This window comes from Oncorhynchus mykiss, chromosome 19, assembly GCF_057628025.1.
Source record: "Oncorhynchus mykiss isolate SJ-2025 chromosome 19, ASM5762802v1, whole genome shotgun sequence".
In the NCBI taxonomy this organism is placed as follows: domain Eukaryota; kingdom Metazoa; phylum Chordata; class Actinopteri; order Salmoniformes; family Salmonidae; genus Oncorhynchus; species Oncorhynchus mykiss.
Genome location: NC_143040.1, coordinates 54,853,399 through 54,868,778, shown reverse-complemented (window position 1 = coordinate 54,868,778; position 15,380 = coordinate 54,853,399).

Below are 15,380 nucleotides of genomic sequence, written 5' to 3'. Positions count from 1 at the left end.
CTCACCGAGCGCCTCCTGGCGCACTCGAGGAGGAAACCTGGCGGCAACGGAGGAAATCCTCGATCAGCGCACGGTCCCGAGAGGGAACCTAACTCCTCTCCTCAGGACCGTACCCCTCCCAATCTACTAGGTACTGATGACCACGGCCCCGAGGACGCATGTCCAAAATCCTACGGACCCTGTAGATGGGTGCGCCCTCGACAAGGATGGGGGGGGGGGGGGGGAAAGACGAGCGGGGGCGCGAAGAACGGGCTTGATACAGGAGACATGGAAGACCGGGTGGACGCGACGAAGATATCGCGGAAGAAGAAGTCGAACTGCGACAGGATTAATGATCTGAGAAATACGGAACGGACCAATGAACCGTGGGGTCAACTTGCGAGAAGCGGTCTTAAGGGGAAGGTTCTGAGTGGAGAGCCAAACTCTCTGACCGCGACAATATCTAGGACTCTTAGTTCTACGCTTATTAGCAGCTCTCACAGTCTGCGCCCTATAACGGCAAAGTGCAGACCTGACCCTCTTCCAGGTGCGCTCGCAACGTTGGACAAAAGCCTGAGCGGAGGGGACGCTGGACTCGGCGAACTGAGATGAGAACAGCGGAGGCTGGTACCCGAGGCTACTCTGAAAAGGAGATAGCCCGGTCGCAGACGAAGGAAGCGAGTTGTGGGCGTATTCTGCCCAGGGGAGCTGTTCTGACCAAGACGCAGGGTTGCGAAAAGAAAGACTGCGTAAGATGCGACCAATAGTCTGATTGGCCCGTTCTGCTTGACCGTTAGACTGGGGGTGAAAGCCGGAAGAGAGACTGACGGAAGCCCCAATCAAACGGCAAAACTCCCTCCAAAATTGAGACGTGAATTGCGGACCTCTGTCCGAAACGACGTCTGACGGAAGGCCATGAATTCTGAAAACATTCTCGATGATGATTTGTGCCGTCTCTTTAGCAGAAGGAAGCTTAGCAAGGGGAATAAAATGAGCCGCCTTAGAGAACCTGTCGACAACCGTAAGAATAACAGTCTTCCCCGCTGACGAAGGCAGTCCGGTGACAAAATCTAAGGCGATGTGAGACCACGGTCGAGAGGGAATGGGAAGCGGCCTGAGACGGCCGGCAGGAGGGGAGTTACCGGACTTAGTCTGCGCGCAGACCGAACAAGCAGCCACGAAGCGACGCGTGTCATGCTCCCGGGTGGGCCACCAAAAACGCTGGCGAATGGAAGCAAGCGTACCCCGAACGCCAGGGTGGCCGGCTAACTTGGCAGAGTGAGCCCACTGAAGAACGGCCAGACGAGTAGGAACGGGAACGAAAAGAGGGTTCCTAGGACAAGCGCGCGGCGACGGAGTTTGAGTGAGTGCTTGCTTTACCTGCCTCTCAATTCCCCAGACAGTCAACCCGACAACACGCCCCTCAGGGAGAATCCCCTCGGGGTCAGTGGAGGCTACTGAAGAACTGAAGAGACGAGATAAAGCATCAGGCTTGGTGTTCTTAGAGCCCGGACGATAAGAAATCACGAACTCGAAACGAGCGAAAAACAGCGCCCAGCGCGCCTGACGCGCATTAAGTCGTTTGGCAGAACGGATGTACTCAAGGTTCCTATGGTCAGTCCAAACGACAAAAGGAACGGTCGCCCCCTCCAACCACTGTCGCCATTCGCCTAGGGCTAAGCGGATGGCGAGCAGTTCGCGGTTTCCCACATCATAGTTACGTTCCGACGGCGACAGGCGATGAGAAAAATGCGCGCAAGGGTGGACCTTGTCGTCAGAGAGGGAGCGCTGAGAAAGAATGGCTCCCACGCCCACCTCTGACGCGTCAACCTCGACAACGAACTGTCTAGTGACGTCAGGTGTAACAAGGATAGGTGCGGATGTAAAACGATTCTTGAGGAGATCAAAAGCTCCCTGGGCGGAAACGGACCACTTAAAGCACGTCTTGACAGAAGTAAGGGCTGTGAGAGGAGCTGCCACCTGACCGAAATTACGGATGAAACGACGATAGAAGTTCGCGAAGCCGAGAAAGCGCTGCAGCTCGACGCGTGACTTAGGGACGGGCCAATCAATGACAGCTTGGACCTTAGCGGGATCCATCTTAATGCCTTCAGCGGAAATAACAGAACCGAGAAATGTGACGGAGGAGGCATGAAAAGAGCACTTCTCAGCCTTCACAAAAAGACAATTCTCTAAAAGGCGCTGGAGGACACGTCGAACGTGCTGAACATGAATCTGGAGTGACGGTGAAAAAATCAGGATATCGTCAAGGTAAACGAAAACAAAGATGTTCAGCATGTCTCTCAGGACATCATTGACTAATGCCTGAAAGACAGCTGGAGCGTTAGCGAGGCCGAAAGGAAGAACCCGGTATTCAAAGTGCCCTAACGGAGTGTTAAACGCCGTCTTCCACTCGTCCCCCTCCCTGATGCGCACGAGATGGTAAGCGTTACGAAGGTCCAACTTAGTGAAAAACCTGGCTCCCTGCAGGATCTCGAAGGCTGAAGACATAAGAGGAAGCGGATAACGATTCTTCACTGTTATGTCATTCAGCCCTCGATAATCTATGCAGGGGCGCAGGGACCCGTCCTTCTTCTTAACAAAAAAAAACCCCGCTCCGGCGGGAGAGGAGGAGGGGACTATGGTACCGGCGGCAAGAGCTACAGACAAATAATCTTCGAGAGCCTTACGTTCGGGAGCCGACAGAGAGTATAGTCTACCCCGGGGGGGAGTGGTTCCCGGAAGGAGATCAATACTACAATCATACGACCGGTGTGGAGGAAGAGAGGTGGCCCTGGACCGACTGAACACCGTGCGCAGATCGTGATATTCCTCCGGCACCCCTGTCAAATCACCAGGCTCCTCCTGTGAAGAAGAGACAGAGGAAACAGGAGGGATAGCAGACATTAAACATTTCACATGACAAGAGACGTTCCAGGAGAGGATAGAATTACTAGACCAATTAATGGAAGGATTATGACAAACTAGCCAGGGATGGCCCAAAACAACAGGTGTAAAAGGTGAACGAAAAATTAAAAAAGAAATGGTTTCGCTATGATTACCAGAAACAGTGAGGGTTAAAGGTAGCGTCTCACGCTGAATCCTGGGGAGAGGACTACCATCCAGGGCGAACAAGGCCGTGGACTCCCTTAACTGTCTGAGAGGAATGTCATGTTCCCGAGCCCAGGTCTCGTCCATAAAACAGCCCTCCGCCCCAGAGTCTATTAAGGCACTGCAGGAAGCTGACGAACCGGTCCAGCGTAGATGGACCGACAAGGTAGTGCAGGATCTTGAAGGAGAGACAGGAGTAGTAGCGCTCACCAGTAGCCCTCCGCTTACTGATGAGCTCTGGCTTTTACTGGACATGAAGTGACAAAATGACCAGCAGAACCGCAATAGAGACAGAGGCGGTTGGTGATTCTCCGTTCCCTCTCCTTAGTCGAGATGCGGATACCTCCCAGCTGCATAGGCTCAGCACCCGAGCCGGCAGAGGAAGATGGTAGTGATGCGGAGAGGGGGGCAACGGAGAACGCGAGCTCCTTTCCACGAGCTCGGTGACGAAGATCAACCCGTCGCTCAATGCGAATAGCGAGTTCAATCAAGGAATCCACGCTGGAAGGAACCTCCCGGGAGAGAATCTCATCCTTTACCTCTGCGCGGAGACCCTCCAGAAAACGAGCGAGCAAAGCCGGCTCGTTCCAGCCACTGGAGGCAGCAAGAGTGCGAAACTCAATAGAGTAGTCTGTTATGGATCGATTACCTTGACATAGGGAAGACAGGGCCCTGGAAGCCTCCTCCCCAAAAACAGATCGATCAAAAACCCGTATCATCTCCTCCTTAAAGTCCTGATACTGGTTAGTACACTCAGCCCTTGCCTCCCAGATTGCCGTGCCCCACTCACGAGCCCGTCCAGTAAGGAGAGATATGACGTAGGCGACACGAGCAGTGCTCCTGGAGTAAGTGTTGGGCTGGAGAGAAAACACAATATCACACTGGGTGAGGAACGAGCGGCATTCAGTGGGCTCCCCAGAGTAACGCGGGGGGTTATTGATTCTGGGCTCCGGAGATTCGAAAGCCCTGGAAGTGGCCGGTGGATCGAGGCGGAGATGGTGAACCTGTTCTGTGAGGTTGGAGACTTGGGTGGCCAGGGTCTCAACGGCATGTCGAGCAGCAGACAATTCCTGCTCGTGTCTGCCTAGCATCGCTCCCTGGATCTCGACGGCTGAGTGGAGAGGATCCGAAGTCGCTGGGTCCATTCTTGGTCGGATTCTTCTGTTACGGTGCGTGAATGAGGACCCAAAAGCGAATTAACGTAAACAGAGCTTCTTTAATGACAAAACATAGGTAGGCTCAGATGGACCGGCAGATTCCGACAGGACAGGACAAGGTTGCAGCAAACATGACGATAGTCTGGTTCAGGCATGAATAACACAAACAAGAATCCGACAAAGACAGGAGCAAAAACAGAGAGAGATATAGAGGACTAATCAGAGGGAAAAAGGGAACAGGTGGGAAAAGGGGTGACGAGGTAGTTAGGAGGAGACAAGGAACAGCTGGGGGAAAGAGGGGGAGAAAAGGTAACCTAATAACGACCAGCAGAGGGAGACAGGGTGAAGGGAAAGGACAGAAACAAGACACAACATGACAATACATGACAGCGTCACTCAGGATGAGGCATGCAACAACATCATTGCAGACCAATGTAAAACTTCGATTCACCACGCCAAAAGGTTTTTCCTGTTGTGCATGAACAATGGGAACATTCACTGTGATGTGGGTAAGAATGTATGTACAAATGCTCAAGACAGGCTTTAATGCCTGTTATGTTTTATTTTCATTCATTTAATTTGTTTCATATAATGTTTTACATTTGATTACAGACCTATGTTGCAATTATATCTGAAAAATATTTTTAGCATGAATGATTGTAGAGGATGTCTTCATTGATCACACCTTTGATTATACATTAGATAGATATTATGGAAATTATAGATTTTCTGTCTATTTTGTTGTGTAGTGTAAGTGTATTGCCTAATGTGTAAACTGTAATCTACTGTTATTTACAGTACTGTAACATATACAGTAACTTTCAGCACTTCTAAGGGCGATTTGAAACACATATCTCGCATTGTTTGCAATTGGATTAACTGGTAGTTAAAATGACTAAATTGAAAAGATATTATGTTGTGTTTTGGTGATTAAACCAATGTTCTCATTACATTTCACAATAAACATATGTTGAATCAATGGTTATGTGGTGAGAGATTTTTACAATCCAAATGAATGCACAGTAACAGGTTTTGAATGAAAAACTGGCTGCGTGTGACAAGTTTTGAGTTTTATACTAAGAGTTGTGAAAATGTACCACATACTTGTGAAAATAGTCCAAAAACGATTTAAAAAATATGAATGTAGGAAGAGAAAATGACATGCATGGCATTTCATTCCCTTTGCGTAGACAAGTACACCTATTAAGATGAATGAGATGTTTTCCTCATTATTTTCTTAGACATCGGCATATTGGATTGTGTAAAGTAAAACTGCAATCACTGTAAAACTGCCCACTCTCTCAGCCAGGATGTATTTTAGAAATGCCATCAATGTCCAACAGACATTAAGATATTTTCTTCACTGAGACTGTGGGCGTTCTTAACAGTTATTCTCAGGGTTGATTTCTGTCTGACACACTAAAACACACACACGGAGGCACACATGCAAGCTCACGCACAAACACACACACTGCATTAGTCTGTTTTGTGATAACAGCCCCACCTCTATAACCAAATTTCAGTCCCACTGTCCACACCCCCTCCGTCCATGTGTGGTTACCTCCGATGTTTCCCTCTCTCCCTTCTGTCCTCTAGATCAGCTGATGTCTGAAATAGAAGTGTTGCATCGGTGGTGTGACGGGAGACGGGGCCGGACCTCACGCCACAATAACAGCATGCCTCCCCTCTCCATACGGAAAGACTTATCACGTGGCACATAGATCATACAGCATGCCTATCACTCACTAACTCATTCACTCACTTACATAGTTTCCATACAGCTTGAGTTTCCTAATAAAACATGATCACAGGAGGAGGAAGTAGAATATGTGCATGTGTATAGTTGACATTGGTGCTCGGAAGTCATAGGCTTTGTGTTGACAAGCACCTTACAGACTAGGCCAATGTGCAACTAGGCCAATGTAAAAACTATAATCCGTTTTGAATAGGAGTCTGAGTCTGAGCCAGTCCAAGAAATAAAAACAAGGAGCCTTCTGCAAATAATGTTACCACAAAAACCACAGGAGCTATAGGAACACAAGATGTTCCCCTACAAGGAGCCATCCTTTTCATGAAATCATGATGCACTGGACCGTATGAGGCTTTTCAGCCTCCATGGTTACAGCGGGGGTTATACCATTATATAAATATTACGGTAACATGAGTCCCGGTTTTGCGGCGTAGGGTTCTTAGGGAAAGAGGGTGTATGATTTCAGGTCCCCACACCCACCATGTGCTCCTCAGTCTCCTTGCAGAGAAGGGTTGAACAGGATGGTCACTAAATGTCAGACTCAGGAATAGAAAGCAAACTGAGATCTACTGACCAGATCCCCTCACTGAGGTCATCTATCTAGATGGTGTGTTTGGTATTGACCAATGAGGACTGCACTACTTATTACACCTTTGAGGATCCATTTTCTGTGTCACAGGCAATGGCCAACAGACCAATACAAATAGTGACACTCAACTTGATGATAAGCAGTGACCACATGTGGTGTTCTTATTGACCTCATATAATGGTGTTTAGGATTGATTTCAGTGTAAATTCACTATGTACCAGGCCTACTTTTATCACAGGTGTGAACAGCTATTCTCTAGATCCTTCATCAGTGGGTCTTGGGAACACTAAAGTGGAACTAGCTGAATGGTGCTGCCTGTCACTCAGGTCTATTTACAGACACAGTCATGTGGGACAATGGTATTACATCTTTCTGCTGACACATTGACTACTGTGGAGACTTGTAATATATGTAAGATATACTAACACGGAAGAGGAACATGTATTGGTGTGAAATCCTCTCAGCGTGTCAGTATGTATCAACATAGGCTATAAAACTAATTCCATTAGCCAAGCTCAAACCCTTACTCAGCCTGTGTAGAGAGGCTTTAGCCTAACAGGGATTTTTGACCAGAACTGGTGCCTCCGCTTGACAATGCTTTGCTCCAAAAGATTGTCTGTTTCGTGGTCATTGGCGTAGGCGTGAACCTATTTAAGTAAGTGACATACATTTTGAAAATGTAAAAAATGACTTTCGACCTGTGGCTCTCACTCCCCTTCTGGCAAAATACATGGAAAGAGTTGTCAGTAAGCACCTTACCTTGTCCATAGCAGATCAACTGGACCCGTTACAGTTTGCCTATCAGGCACAGAAGGGGACTGAGGAAGCTACCTTGACCAGGGGAGCCCCAGGGGTGTGTCCTTTCACCGTTGTTGTTCTCTATCTACACTAATCATATGATGATCCAAGGAGCCTTTTCAAGTACGCGGATGACATAGCTCTGGTGGGACTCTTTCTTTTAAAGAAGCAACGTCAGATGGGGACAGCTATTTTAAACAGGCCAACAACCTTCAAGCATGGTGCCGATCAAGTGCCTTCCACATCAATGTGGAAAAGACAAAGGAGCTGATTACCAATGGCAACAACTTGCCAATGTCCCAACCACTCTCTCTGAACGACCAACCAGTGGAGGTGGTTGAGTGTTTCAAATACCTACAAATTAATGACAAGCTGAGTTTTACAGAGAATGTTGAATGTATTTTCAAAAAAGCAAGCCAGCCTATTTTTAATCAGGAAATTGAAGATCACAATTTCTCAATAAAAAGGGGTGAAGGGGATCTGTTTCTAATTTGTCTTTGCTTCTGTGTTGCTTTCTCAAATGAACATGACCTTATTGTCCAGTTGTGAGCTCTCTAATCTGTTTTTATTTGATTGTCACTGTCTCATTATATCAGGCATGTGAACCTATTTTTCAGTTTATCATAATGGCATGCATCACCAATGCAGTCATAGGCCTACAGTATGGCATTAGTGGCCTTATGGGCATGTGCAATGCGCCCTTGTCACACATTGTTCTCATATTGTTGAGCCAGCTATATGTTCTCAATTTAAAAGGATACCAGTAGGTAATGTATATGAAGCAAACCATAAGCCTGATTTTCTACATTACTTTTTCTGACAATTGTTTAGTGCATATCCAAACCTTGTAGTCATGAAAATAAGGAGCTGACAATTTGTACGGTAATTGAAATGTCAACAAGTTCAATAATGGGCATAAACACAACATGAAACAATTTCTAAGATTTTACTAAGTTACAGTTCATACAAGGAAATCAGTCAATTGAAATAAATAAATTAGGTCCTATCCTATGGATTTCACATGACTGGGAATACAGATATGCGTCTATTGGTCACAGATATAGTATCTTTAAAAAAAAGTAGGGGCGTGGATCAGAAAACCAGTCAGTATCTGGTGTGACCACCATTTTCCTCATGCAGCGCGACACATCTTGTTCGCATAGAGTTGATAAGGCTATTGATTGTGACCTGTGGAATGTTGTCCCACTCCGCTTCAATGGCTGTGCAAAGTTGATTGATATTGGCAGGAACATGGTGTCAAACATGTCAATCCACAGCATCCCAAACATGCTCAATGGATGACATGTCTGGTGAGTATGCAGCCCATGGAAGATTTGGGCATTTTCAGCTTCCAGGAATAGTGTACAGATTAATGGTCGACCGATTATGATTTTTCAACGCAGTTACCGATACCGATTATTGGAGGACCAAAAAAGCCGATACCGATTAATCGGCCGATTAATGACAATTACAACAATACTGAATGAACACTTATTTTAACTTAATATAAGACATCAATAAAATCAATTTAGCCTCAAGTAAACAATGAAACATGTTCAATTTGGTTTAAATAATGCAAAAACAAAGTGTTGGAGAAGAAAGTAAAAGTGCAATATGTGCTATGTAAGAAAGCTAAGGTTTCAGTTCCTTGCTCAGAACATGAGAACATATGAAAGCTGGTGGTTCCTTTTAACATGAGTCTTCAATATTCCCAGGTAAGAAGTTTTAGGTTGTAGTTATTATAGGAATTATAGGACTATTTCCCTCTATACCATTTGTATTTCATTAACCTTTGACTATTGGATGTTCTTATAGGCACTTTAGTATTGCCAGTGTAACAGTACAGCTTCCGTCCCTCTCCTCGCTCCTCCCTGGGCTCGAACCAGCAATACAACGACAACAGCCACCATCGAAGCAGCGTTACCCATGCAGAGCAAGGGGATCAACTACTAGAAGGCTCAGAGCGAGTGACGTTTGAAATGCTATTAGCGCGCGCTAACTAGCTAGCCATTTCACTTCAGTTACACCTGCCTCATCTCGGGAGTTGATGGAATTGAAGTCATAAATAGCGCAATGCTTGACGCACAACAAAAGCTGCTGGCAAAGCGCACGAAGGTGCTGTTTGAATGAATGTTTACGCACCTGCTTCTGCCTACCACCGCTCAGTCAGATACTTAGATACTTGTATGCTTGTATGCTCAGTCAGATTATATACAACGCAGGACACGCTAGATAATAACTAGTAATATCATCAACCATGTGTAGTTAACTAGTGATTATGATTGATTGTCTTTTATAAGATAAGTTTAATGCTAGCTAGGAACTTACCTTGGCTTACTGCATTCGGTAACAGGCAGTCTCCACAAGAAAACGAGAGAGAGGCAGGTCGTTATTGCGTTGGACTAGTTAACTGTAAGGTTGCAAGATTGGATCCCCCGAGCTGACAAGGTACAAATCTGTCGTTCTGCCCCTGAACGAGGCAGTTAACCCACCGTTCCTAGGCCGTCATTGAAAATAAGAACGTGTTTTTAACTGACTTGCCTAGTTAAATAAAGGTATGAAAAAATATATATATATATTATATCGGCATATCGGCGCCCAAAAACACTGATTTCTGATTGTTATGAAAACTTCCAATCGGCCCTAATTAATCGGCCGACCTCTAGTACAGATCCTTGCATTATCATGAGGTGATGGCAGCAGATGAATGGCACGACAATGGGCCTCAGGATCTCATCACAGGAATTGTGTCCGTAATTTATGCCTGCCCATACCATAATCCCACGGGACACTCTGTTCACAACGTTGACGTCAGCAAACCACTGATTTTAGTAGACGCTCTTATCCAGCACGACTTACAGTAGTGAGTGGATACATTTTCATACTTTTTTGTAACTTATCCCCCATGGGAATCAAACCCACAACCCTGGAGTTGCAAGCAACTGAGATACACAGTGTCTGCCATCTGCCCCATACAGATGAAACCGGGATTTATCCGTGAAGAGCACAATTCTCCAGCGTGCTAGTGGCCATCGAAGGTGAGCATTTGTCCACTGAAGTCGGTTACGATGCCAAACTGCAGTCAGGTCAAGGCCCTGTTGAGGATGATGAGCAGGCAGATGAACTTCCCTGAGACGGGTTCGGACAGTTTGTGCAGAAATGATTTGGTCGTGCTAACCCACAGCTTCATCAGCTGTCAGGATGGCTGATCTCAGACTATCCCACAGGTGAAGAAGCCAGATGTGGAGGTCATGGGCTGGCGTGGTTACACGTGGTCTGTGGTTGTGAGGCCGGTTGGACCTACTGCCAAATTCTCTAAAATGACGTTGGAGGCGTCCTATGGTAGAGAAATAAACAGTAAATTATCTGGCAATAACTCTGGTGGACATTCCTGCAGTCAGCATCCCAATTGTATGCTCCCTCAAAACTTGAGACATCTGCGGCATTGTGTTGTGTGATAAAACTGCAAATTTTTAGCACAAGGTGTATTTGTGTAATGATCATGCTGTTTAATCATCTTCTTGATATGACACACCTGTCAGATGGATGGATTATAATGCAAAGGAGAAATGCTCACTAAAATGGATGTACATTTTGTGTGTATGGAACATTTCGGGGATATTTTATTTCATGAATCATGGGACCAACACTTTACATGTTTCGTTTATATTTGTCTTCAGTATGGATATCATTCAAGGGTTTTTCTTTATTTTTTACTATTTTCTACATTGTAGAATAATAGTTAAGACATCAAAACTATGAAATAACAGATATGGAATCATGTAGTAACCAAAAAAAGTATTAAACAAATATGTTTTATATTTGAGATTCTTCAAAAGCCACCTTTTGCCTTGATGACAGCTTTGCACACTCCTGGCATTTGTTGATGTCTTCACTATTATTCTTCAATGTAGAAAATAGTAAAAAATTAAAAATAAACCTTGAATGAGTAGGTGTTCTAGAACTTTTGACCGGTAGTGTATTTTACAGGACGTGAGCTATAATCATCAATGTCATGACACAGGTATAATGAAAGAGCCATGAGCTATAATATATGACAATCATAATGGATAATATAGCAGCACACTACATGGGAATTTCATCCTTAGGTGTTTCATTTACAATGTTATAATGTGTGTTACTGGTGAATTCTATCCTTTGGTGTTCAAATTTCACAATTTAATTTAGTGAACACATTCACAAATGGTGGCTTTGATAACAGTTTTGAAGTTTAGGTTTAGGTTGATTGAGGTTCATAGCTAGCTAGCAGCACAAGAAAACATTGGGAAATATCTCTTCACCCACCATCTTCACCAACAATATCTGCAATTCTTCTCCATGCCATTGACCTTCTGATTTTGTCTCTGTATTCTAGCAAAGAAACATCATCAAATAGAATTGGAAAACCAGACACAGCGATGATTGGCTTTGCGACATGTTTTTTGGTTTTGCTTGCCTGGAACAAATTACAGGCAGACCTATTATCCCTTTCATACACAGACCAAAAACACACTCATTTATATGAATGCTGTACGTACTGAAATGGTTTGCTCAGTTGGGAATTATTTTCCAACTAGTCATTGCCAACTGTGTGGAGTTTTGAGTTTGTGACAGCAACTATGTGAGCTTACAGCATTATAGACACAGTACCTTCTAATGACTCTTGTGCAGTTTGTTACATGTGCTTGTTCGTGGGAGTCTCAGCTTTTCATAGATAGCTTTTAATAGTATTTGTAGCTCTAACCATTCAGACTCTACGGGCGTTTTTGTAAAAAGATCCAGCTTAGGACCACTTCGGGATTCGCCCTTGTCTCACAAACACCACTCTGGCTCAGCCCCCATTATTCACACAGACTACTGGTTGGTATCTACAGATGCAGAGTACATAGATAAATCAAATGTTGCAACCCAGAAATAGCTCAAACACACAAAGTTTAAAATGGGTTAGAAGTCCCAAATGTGCCGGTGTTACCGGTGCGACTCACTGAGTTAATAACTCTTCGATGTAAGGGACCTGTGTGGTTCTAGTTCTGGTATTGGTTCTGGCCAACATTTTCGTTTATAAATCAATCTGTAGATACCATAGATCGAAATGGCATGCATTAAGCAATAGCCCTTGTTCCCACGGACACAGTAGTATATGTTTTGCACCTGTGCGACGTAGGATGTGAAATCTGAAACCACTTGAAGCTGGGATGGATCTCTTACCATTTAATTTGCTCTTCCTCCGACCGTCCATCAACTCCTGACTGAACCCTACATCACAGCCACTGACAAAGCAGATACCTGCAATTATTACATCGTAGCGCAACAGGTGAGAGTGGTTTCATCACAGTAGCACATTCAGAGATTAATCTAAAATAATTCATAGATTTTAAACACAAAAAAAACACTTTCTGTTTGTCATAGATTAATATGAGATGAACGGAGACTTCCTAAGGAGTTCAGGAAGCCAATCTAGAGCTATGTGAGAAGTTCACAGCAATGGGGGCAGAAGTTTTAATTAAGAGAGACCTTTAGAAAATATGCACATTTTCTCTAACACTAAACATACAAATATGCCTTTTACAGTCATGAGGAAGGTGAAATCTCATAGTTAGTCATTTGATTATTTGATGATGCTATATTTAGAAAGCAATTAAGTAATTTCAAGCCTTATTCATACAGTTTTGTTGAATAGGAAATACATCATACAAAATATTTCATATTTTATTATATTTGTACTGTGGACTTGAGCTTGTGTCCTCAAAAGTGACTACACCTCAGCAATTTATAATTATCTTTACCAGAAAGGTGAGATTAGAACATTTCTTTGAGTATGCAGCATTTCAAGTTATTGTTTCTGTCCCTCTCATGATTGTCACACCCTGATCTGTTTCACCTGTCTTTGTGATTGTCTCCACCCCCCTCCAGGTGTCACCCATCTTCCCCATTATCCCCTGTGTATTTATTTATACCTGTGTTCTCTGTTTGTCTGTTGACAGTTTGTCAAGTCAACCAGCGTTTTGTCTCAGTTCCTGCTTTTCCCCCAGTCTCTCTTTTCTCGACCTAATGGTTTTGACCCTTGCCTGTGTTGTCTCTGAGCCCGACTGCCTGACCACTCTGCCTGCCATCCTGTACCTTTTCTCCACCTCTGGATTACTGGCCTCTGCCTGACCTGAGTTTGCTTGCCGTCCTGTACCTTTGCCCCACTACTCTAGATTATGGACCCCTGCCTGCCTTGACCTGTCGTAATTACTTTTAGGGATTACATAGATTACATTTTTAATGACATTTAGTTGCATTTAACTGTTTAAAACATCCATTGAATATGCACCATCACAAAGAAATCCACTATTAATTTGTTTTAGGCAGGTTCTTAAACATTACATAAGACTAATCAAATGTATTTTTTTATTATCATATTTTAATTATGTTACTGGTCTGCACCATGCACACAAAATCAATAGTTATTTTGTTCATTAAACAGACAAGATACACTTAGGCTGAAAAGTATTTTCAGTCAGTCAGGAGAATAAAAATATTTGACATGGGTCCTCAGATCCTCAAAAAGTTCTACAGCTGCATCATGACTGGTTGTATCACCGCCTGGTATGGCAACTACTCGGCCTCCGACCGCAAGGCACTACAGAGGGTAGTGCGTATGTCCCAGTACTTCACTGGGGCCAAACCTCCTGCCATCCAGGACCTCTATACCAGGCGGTGACTGCAGTAACTGCGATTACACTGACATGCACCGTTTTAGACTACTGCGGCACTCATTAGCCTACTTTATTACAATCATTTCATCAAAGGAGTGATATTTATTCCCACAGTAATTCTTTATGGATCCATCCAGTTGTGCTTAAGAAAACACTGCATGTGGTGAGCTATGCAAAGAGATGGGTGAAGTGACATGCCTCCAAAGTTTAGAACTGCCAGGAGAACAGTAGTAACAGGTGCTGCCGAGCAATCATCAAGCGCTTATGAGCGTAGTGATTGCCAATGGCGCCTCAGCATTACAGCTACATTTCATATTTAGCAGAACTTAACCGCAATCATGACTAGGTCGGTTGGCGGAAATAAAAGTAGAGGCTCTGTCGCTGGCAATACCTTTCATACCTAAAGAAAAGTCAGCAAAAAGTTGGCGGGATGCCAAAGTTGCCTGGAAAAAGTATTGGGTTGGAAGGTGTAGCCTACTAAAGACCTAGTCATGATTTCTGCATTTTCGCAAGCCCTGTAACCAAAATCTAGGTATTGGGTCTGTGTGAATGGCTTTTTTTGCAGGTAAATTCATTAACACTTCCATTGTTTAACACCTCCCTAATTTGAACTGCAAACAGCCCCCATGTTTTAACAACATCTCCCCTATAGAACCCAGCAGTGGTGTCATAATACCCATACAACATTGCAGTCAAACAGGGAAACGGTTCCAACCGTTTTTCCAACATTAATTTTCCCCATAGAGGATTTTAGGAACACTTCAAATAAGGGCTGTGGGTCGTGCAGGCTTACCCTGAAGTGAAGTTTGACAACCATGTAAATCTCTCTTGGACAACGTGACTTTTATCAATATATTCGGCTCTATTTACTCTCAGATTTGAAAATGCTAATTAGCATCAAAGTAGACATGATGCAAAACTGCAAATGTCCGCAAGCTCCTGCATGCCATCTCTGGCTGACACATTTGCTTACAGGTATTGAGTCAATTTAAAACTTGCACAAGACAGTTTACAGAATTGTCAATTTAAAGAAATGTAGCCAATTTATTTATTACTACATTTAGATAACATTAGATAGTTAACCCAGAGATGTTTACCTTTGCCTTGATTCGGCAGTCTCGTCCGGAGCAACATGGCATTTGTTCTTTATGAATGCCACATTAGCAGCTAATTAGCATTTCATTTTTGCGGGTAAAACAGGCGAATATATTAATAAAAGTCAGCTTGTCCTAGAATGATTTACAGGGTTATCAAATAGTCACACCAGGGTAATCCTACACAAAACACAGCCTTTA